General features: G+C 47.3%; 1 protein-coding gene across 18 annotated transcripts in view; it reads right to left on the bottom strand.

The window, feature by feature from the left end:
• ZNF536 (zinc finger protein 536) overlaps nucleotides 1-20,884 on the bottom strand; it is a 492,422-nt gene that overhangs the window by 352,772 nt on the left and 118,766 nt on the right. For 10 of the 18 annotated variants that reach the window (XM_054538819.2, XM_054538833.2, XM_054538817.2 and 7 more), the window contains one exon: nucleotides 12,588-12,703. The exons of the other annotated variants lie outside the window; for them this stretch is intronic. The gene's annotated coding sequence lies outside the window, so the exon portion shown is untranslated. The remainder of the gene's footprint in view (nucleotides 1-12,587; nucleotides 12,704-20,884) is intronic. 18 annotated transcript variants of the gene reach the window in all.

Raw genomic sequence — 20,884 nt, 5'->3', positions numbered from 1 at the left:
TGGCTCTCCATTGAATCTCGGAGGTGGCACTGGTTGTGTTCTACTTTGCGATGTGGTTTGTTATGTGTAGGTTCTTTCCGTCTGTAGCTGTAGCCCATCATTGCCTAGGATGGTGGTTCCGGGTAGAGTAGCCGGGCTCTCTGTATGCTTCTGCCAGCTCAGAGTGTACTGAAAAAGTGCGCACCTTACTTCCCTACGGGCAACGTCCTTTTAGGCTCAGTTGTCAATGAATTCTCAGGGCCCCAGCGAATCCACAGCCCTGGTGATAGGCTGCCTCCTGAGATAACTCAACGGGTCACAACAGCAGTGCCACTGAGGGTCATCCAGACCTCAATGCTAACTGAACATACATGCTGCCGATGCTGGGTGCACAGAAGATCTGGATTGCAGCGCTCTGGGCAGGTGGGGAATAGGTCGGGAAATACTGTGTCCCCCTCCTCTTGTCAGCCTAGAGTTCTAGGGAGCTTGTCCCAGCCCACCACATCACAGATAAAGACCTGCTGCACAAGAGCCACATCAAAGTTTTTCCTTAATTTCAAACCCCAATTTCTCTCACACTTTATTTATTTTTTTTTTTTGAGATGGAGTCTCGCTGTGTTGCCCAGGCTGGAGTGCAGTGGCGCAATCTCGGCTCACTGCAACCTCTGCCTCCCGGGTTCAAGCTATTCTCTTGCCTCAGCTTCCCAAGTAGCTAAGACTACAGGCATGCACCATCGCGCCCAGCTAATTTTTGTATTTTTAGTAGAGGCGGGGTTTTACCATATTGGCCAGGCTGGTCTCAAACTCCCAACTTTGTGATCTGCCCACATTGGCCTCCCAAAGTGCTGGGATTATAGGAGTGAGCCACTGCCCCTGGCCTCTCACACTCATAAACAAGAACCAATGGTAAGCCCAACAGTCCTTTGTGGGGAGGAGAAAGAAAAAATCTTGATTTGGCCTTGCTGGAGGCTAAACCTCAAACACTGAAACTTCTTTCAGATCCTATTTCCGGCTGGGCGCCGTCCGTGGCTCACGCCTGTAATCCCAGCACTTTGGGAGGCTGAGGGGGGTGGATTACATGAGATCAGGAGTTCGAGACCAGCCTGGCCAATGTGGCGAAACCCCGTCTCTACTAAAATTACAAAAATTAGCTGGGCATGGTTGTGGGCCCCTGTAATCCCAGCTCCTCAGGAGGCTGAGGTAGGAGAATCGCTTGAACTCAGGAGGCAGAGGTTGCAGTGAGCCGAGATCATACTATTGCACTCCAGTCTGGGTGACAGAGCCAGAGTCCATCTCAAAAAAACAAAACAAAACAAAACAGAAAAGATCCTATTTCCACTGCCCTCCTAAAAGCAAAAGAGAATGGCGGTCCTGGTCTCCCTCTGCGTATTCTTCCTCATGGCACTGGGTCCTTTCAGCCCAGATTCACTGCGCTTGGGTGAAGGAAAGGGTCCTCCTGGCTAGTGAGAATCAACATCACTGCCAAAGACTGCTGACAGCCCATATCACACCCGCACACACTCACGACACATGTCAAGGAAGGCCTGGTGTCCCCCAGAAGGTTACAACTATTGAGGGATTTGGAAAAAATGTAAAAACAATATATATTTCTTCCCCTATTTTCTGTCTCACCTGGTCCATTGCCAGAAACATAAAGACCATCTGGATGGTCCAGGCATACTGATTCACACCTGTAATCCCAACGCTTTGGGAGATGAGGTGGGAGGATCGCTTGAGGCCAAGAGTTCAAGACCAGCCTGTCAACACAGTGTGACCCCATTTCTATAAAAATAAAATAAAATAAAAGAATGAGCTGAGCATGATAGTGCACACCTGTAGTACTAGCTACTTGAGAGGCTGAGGTGGGAGGATCACTTGAGCCCAGGAGTTTGAGGCTACAGTGAAATCCAATCACATCACTGCACTCCCACCTGGACAACTACAGATGGAGACCCCATCTCCACAAACATAAATAAATAGAGACTACCCGGGTCAGTGAAAGAGAGAAGCTATTTTCTCCTTACCTCTCCACTGACTCACTTTTGTAGAAAGGCAATGGTTTGTGTATATTTTGCTTTTTTTGCATGACCCTCCTTTTTTATTTTAATTAGCATGTCTAGACTGGGCTCAGTGGCTTACGCCTGTAATCCCAGCAATTTGGGAGGCTGAGGCAGGCAGATCACTTGAGGTCAGGAGTTCAAGACCAGCCTGAGCACCATGGTGAAACCCCGTCCCTACCAAAAATGCAAAAATTAGCCAGGCATGGTGGCATGTGCCTGTGGTCCCAGCTATTTGGGATGCTGAGGTGGGAGAATCACTTGAGCCCAGGGGGCGAGGTTGCAGTGAGCCGAGATCGCACCACTGCACTCCAGCCTGGGCAACAGAGGGAGACCCTGTCTCAAAATAAATAAATAAATAAATAACATGTCTCAAAACAAAGGCAATGCTTTCCAAACATACAAGCATCGCCGAGAAATTGTCAAAATAGATCGCTGTTCTTGGCTTTTTTTTTTTTTACCCCCTTTGGAAGAAGACAAGGAAGCAATGAGCAAAGTCCTCACTAAGCACCAGTTCCTCAGTTCACCCACAGTGCCCAGGGAAAGAGGTAGGACCAAGGTTCTTGAAGGAGTAGGCTTGGCAAAGGAAACTCTCGAGGCGAGTGAGTCATGGTGAGAGTAGCTGGGTCAAGACAGGAGTAGCTGACCCTTGCAGGACTTCCTTCCACAGGCCTGGACCCAAGAGTCGTAGAACAGCAGGGAAGTGGCCGGAACGTCTGCACCACGGACAGTGGAGCCAGCCCTAACTGGAGGCTCTTTGCTTCTTTGGAGTCCAAGCCTAGTACTTTCTGCAAAGTGGCCTCCTAGAGGACCAGACTGCATCACGCTGTTCCCAGCTGACTACCTTTAAAACAAAGTGTTGAGATGCGGCTCTCATCTTCCGGAGCTCACTAGGAAAGCCGCCCGCCTCTGCCTGGAGGACTGGCACACCTCTGCCCCGGCACAACTGCCACTGCAAGTATCTGAAAACGCTTGGACAGGGCCTTGAGAGTGGCAGCTCCCAGACTCAGAGGAGCTTTGGTCCCAGGGAGGCTGGGCCATGGACGATGGTGAAGTTGAAATGTTTCAAACTGAGATCCAACCCAGATCTCTCTTCCTGCACTTTCTCAACTGCCCGTGCCCCACTGTGCGAAACAGACAGACACCCGCAGTAGGACCAGCGGCAGCAGTGAGGCATCATGGGTTAATGTGCCTCTTTTTTTAGTTGGTGGTGCCTATTTGCAAAGCTGACCTAATGCACGGCCTCACAGCTCTCGACCTCTGAAGGGCCAAGAGGGACACAGGAGCCTTTGTCTTATGTCAAACAAAAGGCAAAGTCACAGCGGAGTGGACCCTGAAGTGATGTGGGATGCCCGCCCCACCCACCCCACCCCGGAGGACGCCTGCCTTGCCAGGCCGCCCATAGGGGCAGATTCAGAGTGAACGTGGCAGAAGAAATTTGTGTCCAGGCTCAACCCCACCACCCACCTGGTCCCCACTCTTTGGAAGGTCCTACTCTGAGTGGCACATCCCAAGCCCAGAGAGAAGTGGCATTTCTCTGCACCAACAGCTGGCACAAAGAGAAAGACCTCCAAAAAGAAAGGTCCATGGCGCGTGTTTGACGCCTTCATGGAAGCCAGTCATTTCCACTTCGCCAGGCCTCTCCCCAGATGCCCTCCCTCCATAGCAAAGCCCCCCAAATCTCTAACAATTGAACCCTCATCACAAAGCAAAAAGCACCATAATTAGCTCCATAAAGTAATCAAGCCCCATTAAAGGGAAAAAAATATGACATGAAGCTTTTGTTTCCAGAAATGAAAAAAAGAAGGCTTAAAAAAAAGAAAAGAAAAGAAAAAAGAAAAAGAAGAGAAAAAAAGAAGGAAGGAAAGAGAAGAAAATCCAGCAGCAGCAGCAGCAGCATCAGGGATTCCAGAAAAGGAGAAGCTGTCGCCCAGGCACACAGGGAGAGTTCTCCCGTCGGGTGCCGAATGGCAAGAAGGGTTAAATTTATGTTCCATTACAAGTCCCCTTTTTTTTTGGTTTCATCTTCTCAGTAAAACACATAACTTAAAATGAAATCAAATATTAAAAATGACAGACTATATAAGTGCTGTGAGTAACTTCAGGTCACGGAGGGAGGGAAAAGCCGGCAAGTTGTCAGGCACTATCTGTCAGAGTGAATTAGAAACAATCAACAGAGACTGAAAGGGAAGGTGATTGTTATTAAGCAGCAGGGCTGTGAGCAGGCTACCCAGATGTGGTCGTGCATATAAAGGACAGGAAACAGCAGTTTAATTCAGGAAGCCCTGGCGAACAGGGCAGCAGAGAGGAGAAAAGTCCTTTGTCGCTAATAAGCTGGAAGTTACTTTGATAACAGCAGGGTTAGACTCGAGAATAAAACACATTTCTTTCACTACCACACACCATTAATATCGCAGAAATGTGGTCAGAAGAAATGCCCAGTGCAAGGCGGACTTAGCCAGTGGCCTTCCCCAGCAGAAGCCTGGGAAGCCGGACCCCAAGTCCCCATTTCAGCCAATGCCTTCCCTCCTTCCAAGGCCAGGCTCTTTCTGACCGCGTCGGACCGACTATCACCTTCCAGAAATGTCATCTGACCAAAAAAGAATACTGATCGTGTTTCATTATTTCCCGGCGTCAGACACTCCCATCTCTGTGGCCTGTGGGAAAGGTGCAAGCCCCGTAAACAGCCTCGATATAATAAAGTCCATGCATGCAGCAACGAAAAACAATTTTATATGCAGACAAGGCCCGATTTCATAAGAAATTACTTATGCAGGCGTTCTGCAATTATCCTGTGATACTTTCAGGCAACAGTCTGACAGCAGTTGTGCAAACAATAAAGGGATTACAGAAATAAAAACAAATAATATTACACACACAGAAACTCCATGTTGCATGTGAACAGGATGAAGGGAGGGTACAGAAATCAAGGGAGCCAGGCAGGGGCCAACAGGAAGTGAGGCCCGGAGCCGAGCCGACCCCTTCCCAAGCACTTTCACTACGCCCAAGCTCGCTGCGTGGTACTTTCGGTAGAAGGAAATGCTCAGCAGCTATCTGGGGGCCTGCCCTGATCTCCTCCCCCAGCTCTGAAGATGCTGGGCCACCTGCTTGCCTCTCTGACCCGCAGACTCTTCATATGGGGGAAGCTGAGGTCTTTGGCTCCCTTTGAGGAAGGAGCAGAGTCTGGACCAAGAAGAGGTGAGCAATAGGTGGGCAGGGCAGCCCCGACACTTTCTCTCACTCAGCAGGTGGCCTCATACCACAGAAAGCATCTTGTCCTTCCACCTGTCCCAGGGTCAATGTAGGCCCTGGGTCAACTGCCCCTGTCCAGTTGCAGCCCAGAGAAAGCTTCAGTCAGCATGGTGGAGGATCAGGACCGCTGCTTCCCAAATGCAGGGGAGAAAAGTCAGTGGATCAGCCACACGTGAGGGCGGAATCAGACTCAGAGGAGGCCGAAGTGTTTTCCCAAGCAGCCCTTACCCAAGTGGTGTGGGGAGGGGTCGTCCAACTGCCCACAGGATGGAACTTGGCCATCCCCTCCCTCATCCCCTCTGCCGACATTGATAGGACGGGTGGGCACCCTGTAACTCATGTGCTGGGGAGACAGGAAGGAAGGTGGAACCAGATGCCTGCAGAGGGGCATCCTGACTGCCTCCCCCAGAAGATAGGGACTTCTGCATTGCTGCCCATATCTGAGCAATGGCCTTACCCCATGCAGTCAGGAACAGTCGCCGGCCTCCCAGTGGCACAGCCGTATTCAGCAGCAGGAGAACTCAGGGCCAGGAGAAGCGTGGGGCCAGGGAACTGCAATGCTCCAAGCCATTTGCACCTCATACGCTCCAGACCAGGCTATCCCAGGGGCAGCTCAGGGCCGCACTGGCCACTCCTTGCAGAGAGCCCTCCCCATACCATGAGCGCTGTGTCTGCCCCTGTGCTCAGGAATCACCAAATACAGGCCCCAGCTCCAGCCAGTCCACACACACACTTGTGTTTACACAAAGTGTTTTGAAAACTTGAATTTGTTACCAACAACAGAGACAAAATTTTAAAAAGAACTGGATTCCTTTTTTTCTGACTTTTAAAACTCCGAAAACCTGGACAAACTCGGCCCACACTCCTGGGCGGCTGCAATGGATGGAAGCTAGGTGGTAGTGGCGGTCCCTTTTGATGGGCCAGCTTTCCCCAGGCTGCTCTGTGCACACTCAGCTCCATGCATTTACCAATTGCACTCTGAATTTGGGGTTATGACAGCTCCCCAAGAGGGAAGAGACCTGCCCAGGTCACTCAGTGACAGGGTGGGCCATAGGAACACATTCAGGAGCAGAGTCCAAAACCTGTCCCAGCCTGAGCTGCTTCAGCCTTGATTGTCTTTGTCCAAAACTTTCATGGTCTGACCCTAAAATGGGCCTGCTGGAATCCCTGAAGGGCATCCGAAATCACCTCTCCAGATATCAGAAACTCAAGGCCAGCGTCCTGGCCTGATTGCATCCCGAGGGTTGGCATAAGTTAGACTTGGACAGACCTTGGGTCTTGCCATTCCTGCATATCAGAAAATTCAGAAAGAAATGTGGATTTGTCATATATTTGGTTTGCTTAAACCACAATGCAACAAGTTCTAATGATTACAAGTTTCAGAAGCAAGGGGGCTAGTCAATCAACACAACAAGTGATTGCTAACCACTCAGTGGGCCAGGAACGGCCCTAGGGGCTGTGAGAGCTACTGAGATGAAGAAGACACAAACCTCACCATCCAGACACAAGCTGGAGCCTCAGTTCACCACAAGTGGCCCCCAAACTGTCTGGATCTGCCTGGGCATCCCAGGGGAGGTGAGGAGGGCCTACTGTGTTCAGGTGAGAACTGAGCTGGACATAAACATAAATGCGTGGGTTCTGGTTCTGGCTCTGCTAATGATTTGCTTGTATGATCCTGGGCCAGTCCCTTACCCTCTCTGAGCCACAGTCTTCTCACCCATAAAAGGAAGGTGGCTTTGATCATAAAGATTTCTGCTAACCCAAGGGTTTCATGAGCCTAGGAATGATCTAGAATTCAGGAGGACAGTACCACTTGGCAATAATACCTGCACTGCCCAAGGGAAAGAGGCCTAAACTATAACCACCAACACTCCTTACCCTTAAACTCACCCTGCGTGCATGATGACCCATAATGACCCAGTTTCCCTGCAGTGAACAGGAGATGTCTGCAACTCTCTGAGGGTCACTCTTCTCTTCTGGGCACAGACTTAGCCAGACCAAGGCTCCCTGATCAAAGGAAGAAGCAGAGTCTGTACAAGGAAGAGGTGAGCAATAGTTAGGCAGGGCAGCCCAGCTGGACTCTGTGGGCTGATGTGGGACCTGAGGTGAGAGCAGTTAAGCGGCCTGTGATACCTTCCAGAAGCTCTCTGCCTGTCACTCTCCCCAAGCGCCCACAGCTGGGAGGCTCAGGCCTCCCGGGGCTGCACAGAAAGCTCATGCCAGGGCCTGAGGAGCTGCCATGGGCCCTGCTGCTTCAAGAGCAGGGTCCCCAGTGCTGCTGTCCATCTTTCTTGCACCAAAGAGCCTGAAATCCCTAATTCCCAGCTTTGGACAAGTCACCAGCTCATCCCTCCAGAGGAAAATGAAGGCCACCAAGAGCCAATCCAAGCCACTCATTCCTGGCACCTAGGAGCATCTCCACACCCGAAAAGGGTTTCTCAAGACACTCCCTCTGGTTAAACACAAAAGTTCACACTCATCAGCATGGCCTACAAAGCCACGCCTGATAAAAGCCCTCCACCCCACCCATCCTCTCCCCAGGGATCACTGTCTGGACACACTGGCCTACACGCTGTCCCTTAGACATGCCACGCTCTTCCCCGCCATGAGGCCTTTGCACATGCTGTTCTTTCTGCTCGAATGCTCTTCCCAGAACTTCACTCTGCTCTGGCCCCTCCATGTCCTCCAGACCTCTAGCTGCCAGCGTCCCTTCCTTAGGGGGGCCTCCCCTGACCACCTAGCCTCTCTCAAGTACAGATACTACCCCTCTCCTTCCCCACCCATTCTCCTGCTTCATTTTCTCATGCATTTATTGCTCTATGATGACATCATATCCACTGGTTTCCTTGTTTACTGCTCCCCACCCTCAACCCCCATAGTATCAGTCCTCTGAGGACAGGGTCCTTGTCTGTCTTGTCCAACATTGTACCCAGTGTAAGAGCTAAGAGTTCAGGCTCTAAAATTGGGAAGAACCATGCTCGAACCACCAGGTTTGAGGCAGGAAGAAGGAATCAGGCTCTGAGGTCAGGAAGAGCTATGCCTAGACCTGGCCTTCCCAGGTTTGGGGCAGGCCATTTCTCTGGCCTCAGATCCCACATCTGGAAAATGGAACAAATCATACTATCTACTACCTGCTAGGGGATTTGGGAGGATTAATTGAGATGATATCAAGAAATGCACATGCCAGAATAAGCTCTACTCTGTCTTCTCTCTAGAGTTAAAATTATCTCTGATTTTGGTTTTCTCCCTGGGAAAGTGTCCGCCATGGGACCTTACACACCAACCTCATTCAGCAGCTACAAAGGAGTTTGCTGGGATCTTTTCTTCCAAAAGCCCAGAGATCTCATGGTGAAGATCGAATATGATGCAAAGCCCCATACACATGTGCACGGCTTATCATCATTATCACATAGAAATTACAATTATTCACTCTCTCCTCTGTGCTCCCAAAGTACTGCTCCTGCAGCATTTAACTAAGGTAATTACTGCTGCGGGAAGGATGTTGACTCACTCATCTGTACCAGGACAGAGGGGCTGACTCGGGGCAGCCCAGCCCACCGCAGGAACAGCACCTGAAGTGCAGACTGCCCTGGATCCCCAGAGTCCTGCAAGTGCCTGGGACACAGTGTGTCTGTTACATAAAAGGAGGGTTCTATAGGCTCTGAGTGCCTTTCCTTCTGGAAGTCACTGGGCCTCCCAACCTGAACATGAGGTCTTTCTAAAGGATAAAGCTATAGAAGACTGGACAACCATGCCCTGAAATTCTGCCTCCAATCTTTGCAAAGAGCTGTCTGGAAATCTACATTGTGGTGGGACATGAAATCATTGTCTGATGTGTGTGATTCATTCAGTTACCAATGGTTGCCTCAATGTTTATGTAATCAGTGCTTAAGAGTGGCACTCGGGGCCAGGCACAGTGGCTTACATGTGTAATCTCAGCACTTTGGGAGGCAGAGGCAGGTAGATGCTTAAGCCAGCCGTCCCCAGGCTTTTTGGCATCAGGGACCAGTTTTGTGGAAGACAACTTTTCCGTGGATTGGGAGGCGGTGAGAGTTTCCGGTGAAACTGTGCCACTTTAGATCATCAGGCATTAGATTCTCACAAGGAGCACACAACCTAGATCCCTCGCATTTGCAGTTCACAATAGGGCCTGGGATCCTACGAAAATCTAATGCAGCCACTGACAGGAGGTGGAGCTCAGGCAGTAACACTCACTCACCCGCAGCTCAGCTCCTGCTTGACAGCCCAATTACTAACAGGCCACAGACAGTACCAGCCCATGGCCCAGAGGCTGGGGACCCCTGGTTTAAGCCCAGGAGTTCAAGACCAGCCTGGGAAAAATGGCAAAACCACATCTATACAAAAAAATACAAAAATTAGCCAGGCATGGTGGGAGGCACTTGTAGTCCTAGCTACTTGGGAGGCTAAGGCACGGGGATCGCATGAGCCCAGGAGGTTGAGGTTGCAGCGAGCCAAGATCACACCACTGCACTCCAGCCTGAGTGACACAGTGAGACCCTGTCTCCAAATGAAAAAGTAAAATAAAATAGAACAATGAGACCCTTCCTCGTGAGTGGTTTAGCACCATCCTATTGGTGATGAGTGAGTTCTCACTCAGTTGGCTCACACAAGATCTGGTTGTTTAAAAGAGTCTGGGACCTCCCCCACCCCTTCCCTCGCCGCCTCTCTCACCCTGTGATGCTCCTGCTTCTCCTTCACCTTCCACCATCACCATCATGCAGTTGCAGAAGCTGAGCAGATGCTGGCGCCATGCTTGTACAGACGGAAGAACCATGAGCCAAATACACCTGCTTTCTTTATAAATCACCCAGCCTTGGGTATTTCTTTACAGCATCACAAACAGGGCCTAATACATAAGACTCCAAAAGGTCGAGTGTCCAGTGCAAAGAATCGGGAGGGCATTGATGAAGAGAAGCAGCAAGAGTCCCAGCAGGAAACTCTGAAAGTCCAGAAAAGGCTCTGGGGCTGAATTAGCCTACTTCCAACCCATTCTTAACCAGTTCATCCCAGGTCCAGACTACTCGGGGCAGGATTCAACTTCAGGGCCCAAGAAGCCTGTGGTCTGGAGCCTGAAAGTCAGCGAGAGGCAGGGAGGATGGTGCCCACATGTTCTCTGCCTGTTTCTAATACCTGCCCCCTTTCTTGGTCTCCAGGGGACAAAATTTGTTTTTGGATATAAAGTCTCAATCCTCCTTCCAGTTCATGTGACCCAGAAATTATTCCAGGATATATATTTCCAGTCTGGGAAAATCTCCCTATCTTTATGTGGCCAATCCCATGAACACATAATTGTTCTTTATCTTCTAGGAGGCCCACAGCATGCCAGGGCAGTTAATTTTTTAAAATGCATGCCATGATCAGGTGTAGTGGATCACGCCTGTAATTCCAATACGTTGGGACGCCAAGGCGGGAGGATTGCTTGAGCCCAGGAGGTCAAGGCTGCAGTGAGCCATGACTGCACCACTGCCCTCCAGCCTGGGTGACAGAGCGAGACCCCATCTCTATGAAAATAAATAAATCAATAAAATAAAATGCATCCCTCTGTGTCAGAGAATCTGATAAGGCTGGAGCTACTATCTATTCTACAGAGTCCAAGAAGCCCATCCAAAGGATATCTGTGTCTCATTCGCAGAGGACACACATGTCGCTTCTCCTCCTCCCCCTCGGTCTCCAACCTGTCAGGCACCTGGGCAGGTAGTTCATCCTTCTCTTCCCTACCCGTCCCAATTGGGATCAGGGGAAATGGCCCCTTTCAGCACCGTCTCCATCTCGGGAGGCAAGCAGAGTGGAATGTTCCAGAACAAGCTGGTATACTCACTGCCCCCAGAGGAAACCAGTCTTACCCTTCTCCCCTACCTGAGGCCTGCGGCATGGATGCTAAACTGGGCCTTCCAAAACTGTGAGCATCCGCGTGGCAGAATCCTCACCATCAATGTAGCAGCTAAATATTGTAAGGCTCCTAACTCCTCCATCTGTGTTTTGCCTCCCAAGAGGGAAAATAGTCTTCGCAGACGTTCCCTTATCTGGCAGGCAGATTCTAAACCTTACTGGCAACTGCAGGCTTGTTTTCCCAACCAAACAGCTATGGAACCAAAAATTGCTCCTGCCGGCGATATGCTGTGGAAGGAACTAGCCAAACAGCTCAGTCTGGAAGCCCGGGGCCCGGAAGCCTGTGGGTTGTCACCATGCCTAGGGGAGACCCAGTGCTCTGAGAAGTCACCGGTGCCGTGGGGGCCTGCTCATCCACTGATGGAAGCGACCACTGCTGGTTTTCGCTGTTCCTTTTTCTTAACACGAAATACACCCACCAAGAAACTGATGGAAAACACTCACCACAGTGTGAAATCAACACTTTCTAATTCAAATAAAGGGGGTAAAAAAAGGAAAACTTCCAACTCTTACGCTGCAGCTATTTTTCTCCTACGATATTACACGAGGCCGTAGCACCACCACTGTCTCGTGCTCTGCCTTCAAGTGCACCTCGGAGCCCCAGACCCTCGCTTGTCAATTTATGGTACTTCCCTGAATTTTTCTTATCCCTTCCGATTCTTAATACCGGAACCCTGCACCTGTGCAATTGCTAATAAACCAATATCTGATGATAACCGTGGAAGCCTAATTGATAGAGGCTTTTATCGACTGGCCTTGATGTCTATCTGAGGTTCTCAACAGCCAAGATTTAAATGTTTCATTTTATTTTTAACTTTCACTTTTCCACATTTCAGCGATGTCAGGCAAAGAGGTATGGTTTTACTATCAGAACGAATCATGGTGCAGAATAATTTATGACTTCAGCTTGGGCTTTCAGAAAAGCTATTTCAAATCTTCACTTTGATTTGGTTGTATCAAAACTACTCAAAATAACAGCAGCACTTTCTTGGAACCAGAATATGTTAGCAGCACCTCAGGATTTTGCACTGAAGCCCCATCTTTATCTCAGAAGAAAACTTCAGAAAGGCCTTAAGCCACAGAGGAGAAAATAACATTTTTTTCACAATCTCTTTGTGCCTCTTCCCCACCCATCCCCAAACACACCCAAACCACAAAGGAATACCTCCCCAGTGGGGAAAGGCCCTGCCGGCCACCACTCACTGAGAGCTTACTGGGCAGGTACGGGACTCCTACCTGGGTTGGGGAGAGGGTACAAGGAAGCCCCTGGCCGGGGTCAGGAGAGAGAGGAGCTATTTGGTTTAGATTTGTGTTTGGTCAACGCAACAAGGCAGAAGGAAATAAGGTATGTCTGGGAAGAAGAAGGAGTTCTAATATCGTAAGACTTACCTTAGCAGCTTAACTGCATACTTGTCTTAAGGACTGTCAGTCTGGTGAGAAAATGCCCCAGAAAGGATAAAGTTGGTGCAGGCACTGACAGATTGCAAGAGGGGTGTCCCCGTTCCCTATCACAAAAGGAAATATAGAAAGAAATGATGTAAAGTGAAATGTAACAAATTCATCAAATCACAGCAATATGCAGAGGTCAAGGAAATTCAACGGAAAAGGTTAAAGATGAAATCAAATCCGGTGTATGAGAATGGAAATCTATCCCCATGCAAGGCCACCGGTGACGTGCTGTAGACAAGAAGCTAAATACTGCCTAGCACTGGGATCTTTCATTTTCATCAGATCAATAAAAGCTTATATTTATCAGGATTCCAAGCAGCTGCCACTTCTGACAACCTCCACTTTATTTTCTCACTCCTTGTGCTCTATCAGGGCAAAGAGGAGAGGAGAAGCAGCTTTTAATGCTATTTACACCTGAAGACACAATTCCATTAAGAGGTCCTGTTTTGTTAAAGAAACAGGGATTGATATGATTATATTGGCAGGAGCGGGAAGTCTCTTTGTTCTTCTCCCCCATGTTTTCCCCTTTGCAATCCAGACCCAGCAAGATTTCCTAACATGAAGTCCATGTGCGAGCACTTTTTTGTTCAAACTTACCATTTACCAAGAGAGGACAGGCTTTCTGCTAAAACAGTTACCACTCTAATCATCTGTACAACAATATTTGCTATCAGGCATTCTAAATAGATTATCACCAGTCCATCTGTGTCATTATTGATTTATAAGGCTTTAAGCAGCTTTAGAATGGAAGCTTTCCCACTGAGGGGTTTCTTGTATAAATCAGAGCCGTGCTCAAATATAGCAGCCATCACTCAAGATATTGTTCTTAAAATCATAACAAGAAGGAGAAAATGATAAATTGCTTGTAATATACTGATCCAAACTGATATGCAAATCTTGTTTTTTAAATATATTACTTGAGTAAAAAGAGGATCATTAACATATGAATGCTATATGCAAATGATAGTGACAGAGCAGATGTTGGCGCATGTAATTGACCTATATGTGAATTGCATCAGAACCCTTAACTCTATTAATTCACTACCCAGTAACTAGATATTGTCCAAAAAGTGCATTCTTTGAAACCATATACTGGAAGCAAAGCTGACAGGGTTCCAAGGATTCTGAAACAAGGTCACTGTCACTAGTATTTTGCTGTCATCTGCATTCCCCTTCTTATAGATGACATCATCATGTGGCCGTGTAAATCGATCACTTAATAGCATTTAGAAAATACTGCAGTGGGGAACAGGTTATAAAAAAAATGCCCCAGTTTTATTCTTTTTCTTGGCAGAAATGTCATACCTCTTAAACTGAGGGTTTGTGCATGAGTGCACAGTGAAACACACAGATGCCATTTTATTCCCCGTCTTTATTTTTCCACTTCTTCTCAGAATGACATTAAATTTTATTAAATAGCCTTTTGTCCACAGGGCACAGACCACCCCGCATATGATAATGTATTAATGCCCCACGTTCCAGCCACTGAGCTGAAACATTCTGAGACTTGGAGGATAAGTATGAAGCACCATTGTGTGTATAGCCTGCTAACAACTGTGACACATACTAATAGAAACATACCTAATAAATTACTGCTTTCAGGTCTAGCAAGCTGACATTTCTCTGCAAGGGACAATTTTATATTTGTGGCACAGAACAAAATTGCTTCATATGAAGCCACTGTGGATTAGCATAAAAATTAACACTTAAATTTCAGCTTATTTTCCACCCTCTCCTCCTGCCACAACAATCAATTCCTCTTATAAATCTGATTAGATTTTATGATGCTTATTATTCAGAGCATGTCTCAACACAGCATTCACAGGCTTGAAGACTATTTGTTTAAATAGAAAAAAGAAGCAGATAAATCTATAGGTATTTTTTATTACCCCATTCCCCTCCAGTTTCTTTCTCATATTGTAACATCAGTAATTGATTGCACACATTAATTAACATGTAAGGTAGAAATTCTGCATTATGCTTGATTTATTTTCCTATCTGGTGAGTAGGTTTGTCTGCTGCCCTTGTGTTTCTAGGACATTGGGCTCGATTCTGGTCCAGACATAAATGCCAATGCTCATTCCCCCTGAAAGTTATTAATGTCAGATATGAAATGAGATTTTTGATTTCACCTGCTTACTAATCCACAAAAGCTGTTTTGAGTGATGCAGGCTTAAACGCCGAAATTTGAAATGATATATTGCTATATCTGATAACATGCAAATATGTTCATTAGACATAATTTAGCAGGAGAGAATAGCAACACTTTTATAACAAGTCTAGGTCAAAAATGGTTGTTAATTAAACAAGTCATGAAAAATGGCATTGCAAGGAGACTGTCCGGCAGACACTAGACTTTCTAATGATATACCTCAGATAGGTATCCATTGGTTTGCACTAAAATGAATAGGAAAAAAACAACTTTTGGAGCATCTCACACAATCTAAAGTAAGGTTAACAAAACTATACCCACATTAACAACCTCAATGGAATCGCATATTCTACTTAGATTTTAATGGTAACACACTATACTTCTCCATTTGAAGATGCGATATCACTTTCTGTCTTAGTGACTTAAAGTGATTTACATGGTTGACTCCTTCACAAATAAACCAGAAAAGAAATTAATATTATATTCGGCCCTGCTGCTAGCTGCCCTGAGTGTTTATGGCTGTGTATTTTAAATCAAGCAGAGTAATAGGCAAAAAGATGGCTGGTTGGTGAGGGCAGGGTCGGGGGCTGAGGTGGATAAAGCACAGACCCCAAGGAGACGAGGGTGTGGGGTTCTGCTCCTTCCTTTCTCTATAGTTCTTCTCGAGTGTACACTTGGTTACCTAGGGAACCAGTGTGTAGCAAGAACGCTTCTCACTGGCCATGAGTTGAGGTTCAATGTGGGTGGGATTCTGAGGCATAGGTGAAACAGGACACCTGAGCATGGCTTCTTGGAGTGGGGCTTTCTGAATGCATGGGGAAGGATTGTACCTTGGAAGTTAACTCCAGTATAAGGAAGGCAGGAACATTTTCCACCTGACCACTCATTTGGCCTTGGCTGCGGGGAGGGGTAATATTCACACAGGGGTCAAGGCCATAAACATCTGGAACCAACAGGTGCCCCAGGCCAGCCTGCATGTGTGAAAGCCATTATGAATGCTCTACTTACCCAATCTTTGCAGCCAGATACTTAGAACACTGTCTGCAAAGCAGAAAGGGCACATCAATGCATTTGGAGCCCTACGCAGCGAGTAAAGTTGAGTGTGAAAACAAAGTATCATCTCACTAAACCAAAAGAAGTCTAGACTGAAGCCATCTTAACAATCAACCTAGCTCCAGGGCACCAACTCAGCACTTGAGGCAAAAGACACAGTATGTTTCATCTTCACTCATTTGGTGGAGGCAGAAGGCCCTTCCCTTTGTGTCATTCTTAGCCTGGCTTGCACTCAGGATTATTACGATTGCCAGGAATTCTACCTTATCTTTGGATTGTGTTTGACTCATACACAATCATTTGTGCTTTCAAATATGGGTTCTCAACCTGTGAAACAGGCGCACTGGCATTCATCCTGCTGGCCTCTCAGGGATCATGTGAAAATCAAAAAAAGAAAATGGATGGAAACTGGTGAAAGAAGAGAAGGAAACCTAGGTCTGCATGGCACTTGGTACTTTCGTATTGCCTCCATGCCCTCCACTGCAGCTCCTGCCCTGCTCCGTGTGCATCCCTCATGAGACTCGAGACAGACAGCCTCTCCTCGCCCTTTCATGTCCCAGCCCTGGATCTTGGACTCAACCATCCATTGCATCCCCATGGAGGATTCTGCCAGTCCTCAGGACTCAGGAGCAACCCAAGGATGTCACAGGAAGACTTGTGGAGGGGACCCACGGGGGTGCCCACAAATTAGCAGCCCATGGAGAAAAAGTAGAGAGGGAGGGTCAAGGACCTCAGCATGTAAGAGACATTTGAATTCTACAGTCACGGTGGATGAGTTTAGCCTGCACCTCTCCCAGGCCACAAAAAAATGCCTCTTAGGTACCCTGGCACTGTTTATTCAACTTAGTGAGCCTCTGCATCCAATCATATGAAAGATGCCCAGAATCTACCCTGGGTGCAGTTAAACCATTACGGATTCCTCCAGAAGCTTTAATTCATTTCTTCGTGTTTTATTTGTTGAATGAAGGAAGGAACTAACAAATGCATACATGAACAAATATATGAAGAGGTGAATGAATGCATAAGGGCATGTATAAAAGGGTGGATGGAGAAATAGAAAGATGATTGAAGGAATTTAAAAAGTAATAAATGCATGAATTAATGGGTAAATGCATAAACACGTGTAAATCAAAAATACTTTATGAATGGATGAAAGAATATCATTGGAATCTTGTCATCAACAAGTACACACATGGGCGTCTCCAGCATGCCCACGTGGCGGGTTGAAGTAGGACATAGGAGAAGACATCGTAAGTAGGGTCCCTGCCCGTTTGCTGTTTAGGGGTTTGGTCACCCATCTTTGTCTCCCTTCCAATGTTTCAAAGCACACAGACTTCTAGAAACCCTGTGGGGCAGCTAGGAGCATTTTGCAAAAACCCTTGCAGTGTCAGGAAAGGGGAGATAGGAATATTCCTATTTCTTCTGTCTGAATCTTCAAGAGGGGAGGATTCGTTCTGGGTGTTTCTGACAATGAGACCCCTGGCCCTGTACACCTCAGTGCAATCCTACTAGACACCAAGACATTCTTCCCAGGAGCAGGGGCCACAGTGGCTGAGAGCACAGACCCTGGACCAGAGCCCAGTAGGCTCCTGCTGATAAGTCACATCCTGACCCTGAGCCTCCATTTCTTCATCTGTAGAATGGAAATCATAAATGAAAGAGCTTGGCTCACGGCCTGGCACCCCATAAACACTCAACTTCCAGCCATCATGGGCAGATACGATGAGCAGTTCTGTCTTGCAGGCTCTGGGCCCCCTGTGGTGGAAAGCTTGGTCCCAGGCAGACATCCACCTCTACCAAATGTTCTAGCTGCCAGGCTGCCCGAAAAGCAGGCGGCTGGACCAGAGAAACCCTCATGTCACCTTTCAGAGTATGTTTTATTTCTTCTACCAAAGCTCTACCGATCTGCTTGAATAAAGACATTCTGTGTTTTAAATGACTGTACAGAGTTGATCTTTGTAGTTCTTTGATCTTCTGAGGAATTTGGTTTCCCATCTGCAGAATCAAGAATTCGGTCTAACTTTTCAAAAGAAGGCATACATGCGGCCAACAATCATATGAAAAAAAAAAAAAAAAGCCCTTCAACATCACTGATCATTAGAGAAATGCAAATCAAAACCACAGTGAAATACCATCTCACACCAATCAGAATGGCTATTAAAAAGTCAAAAGATAACAGATGATGGCTAGGTTGTGGAGAAAAAGGAATGCTTACACACTGCTGGTGGAAGTGTAAACTACTTCCACCATTGTGGAAGACAGTGTGTTGATTCCTCAAAGACCTAAAAACAGAAATACCATTTGATTTAGCAATCCCATTACTGGGTATATACCCAAGGGAACATAAATTGTTCTGTTATAAAGAGAGACATGTATGTGTATGTTCACTGCAGCATTATTTACAATAGCAAACTCATGTAATCAACCTAAATGCTCATCAATGGTAGACTGGATAAAGAAAATGTGGTATATACACACCATGGAATACTATGCAGCCATAAAAAAGAACAAGATCATGTCTTTTGAAGGAACAAGGATGGAGCTGGAAGCCATTATCCTTAGCAAACTAACACAGGAATAGAAAACCAAATACTGCATGTTCTCACTCACTTATAAGTGGGAGCTAAATGATGAGAACACATGGACACAGAGAGGGGAACAAAACACACTGAGGCCTCTCAGATGGTGGAAGGTCGGAGGAGGGAGAGGATCAGGAAAAACAACTAATGGGTAGTAGACTAAATACCTGGGTGACAACTAATCTATACAACAAACTTCCGGAACACAAGTTTACCTACGTAACAAACCTGCACATGTACCCCTGAACTTAAAACAAAAGTTATAAATAAATAAAATTTTAGAAAAAGAATAAAATTTGGTCTAAATATATGATTTTTCAGCATTTCCTAGCAGCAGAATCCTTTTCCCGAGGAAATCTTCTCCCATATGAGCTGATAATAGCACAGTTGCTTTGCCCGTAGCTACAGAGAAGAACCCTGAGCCCTTTCCTTCTCTTGGCTCCCAAGGTGTCTCCTTGGAAACCCTTGGGGTCCCTTGGAAGCCAATTTGAGAACCACTGTCCTACAACCTTTCTGATGGCAGTGAATCTGTAACACTGTGGCAGCATCATAGTGGCATGGAAGACCTATCCTGAATGCTAGTAGTCATCTGGAGTGCATGCCATCTACAGTCATCAACCTGGCCACACTAGGCAACAAAGCACAAATGCTGTACCTGGGACTTTGAATGAGACACTCTCCAGCCCTCCCCGACCAATGCCTCCTGGTCCCAATTTGCCACCTCCTCCTTCCTTCTGCCTCCAGCTCTGCCACTGATTCCAAGCCAGAGGCCAATCCCCTTTCAGGTAGGCCGACCTAGTCCCCAGGGATGACACCAGATGAAGACTGCAGACTTCATGGATCTGTGGTTCCCGCTGGTGGGTCGAGCATGACTCCCTTAGATGCATGCAGGAAAACTAAGCACCCGAGACGCTCTGCCTTCAATGACCTGGTCATAAGATGTCACTGGGGCTTCTCTCTCTCAGAATGCAGATAAGGACTCATTTGAAATTTCTAAAAGTGGAGTCACTACATTTTTTTCTTTTCTTCTACCTTAAGTAGACATGGGACAGTGCTGCCCAAATTCCAACCACGTTGCCTGCCACCTTCATGCTATTACCACCTCTGCTTATACCTTTATCATAAACTAGTTAAGACACTTCTTGAAACTGATCACAGATTTCTTTAAATCAATCTGTGTCCAGTGGAAATTTTATATCCCAGTGCCGTAAATAAAAGCCAGTATTTCTTCCCCATCTATGTACGTAAAACAGAGACATAGCTGGTTCAAAGAGGAAAATGCTCAGCTCTGTCAGACCTGGAGTCTTCTCGCAGTGCTGGGGACAGGAACAGAGGGAGGAGCTGAGTGCACCCATGCTGGGGGGAGCCCCCGGGGTGTGGTCCTCCCCCACTACTGACTGTGGATCTGGGGCATCTGACAACCTCTCCAGCCCCAGTTTCCTCATTTGCAAAATGGGGATGATGGTAGTACCTACCCCATAAGGTTGTTGCAAGAATGAATTAAACTAAAGGAGATCATCAATTAGTATTAATTAATTTAGAAAAATAATATGCCTGATACCGAGTTAGTAGCTGCTATTGTGTTGCTGTTGCTGTTGTTGGTGCTATATTAAAAGATAAGCCAGCAGGAGTCAGAAATCTTATAGAAAGTAGCATCTAATCTGTGTCTCCCACAGAAGGCTGACTCATGTGCCATTCACTAGACAAGCAGTATCACGTAGTGACAAGATCACAGGGCCAAGAACTAGGAGCCTGGGTCCGGTCACTAAGTCACTGTCTCGCTGTCTGACCTTGGGAGTCCCTTCCCTTCCCAAGCCTTGACTTTCCCAACTGTGAAATGAGGGGATGAATGCAGGGGTCTCCAAAGAGCCTTCTGCCCATGGGGAACCTGAATCCCCGAGGCCACTATGGGCCCAGCCTTTAAAAAAAATGGCCTGCCTGCTCTGCTCCAGCCCAAGCGAGGGACTTGCTCAGTGAGGGCTTTTGAGGTGTGGCAGGCCAGGCCCAGCGCTGGACAGGGGAGACCCAAGAGCTGATAATTCCCAAGGCACAAGATCCAGTGCTGGCTCAGAGAAGGGAATGAAGGCGACGGATGCATCATGTCCCAAGTATGGAGTCTGAGATGTGGGTGACAGCGTCCTTGTCTTTTTTTTTTTTTTTTTTTTTTTTGAGACGGAGTTTTACTCTTGTTGCCCAGGCTGGAATGCAATGGTGTGATCTCTGCTCACTGCAACCTCCGCCTCCCGGGTTCAAGTGATTTTCCTGTCTCAGCCTCCCAAGTAGCTGGGATTACAGGCGCCCGCCACCACGCCCAGTTAATTTTTTTTGTTTGTTTGTATTTTTAGTAGAGACAGGGTTTCACCATGTTGGCCAGGCTGGTCTCGAACCCCTGACCTCAGGTGATCCACCTGCCTCACCCTCCCAAAGTGCTGGGATTACAGGTGTGAGCCACC

The sequence above is a fragment of the Pongo abelii genome, chromosome 20 (genome assembly GCF_028885655.2).
Source record: "Pongo abelii isolate AG06213 chromosome 20, NHGRI_mPonAbe1-v2.0_pri, whole genome shotgun sequence".
In the NCBI taxonomy this organism is placed as follows: Eukaryota; Metazoa; Chordata; class Mammalia; order Primates; family Hominidae; genus Pongo; species Pongo abelii.
The sequence above is the reverse complement of the archived record's forward strand: the minus strand, read 5'-3'. Positions and strand labels throughout refer to the sequence as shown.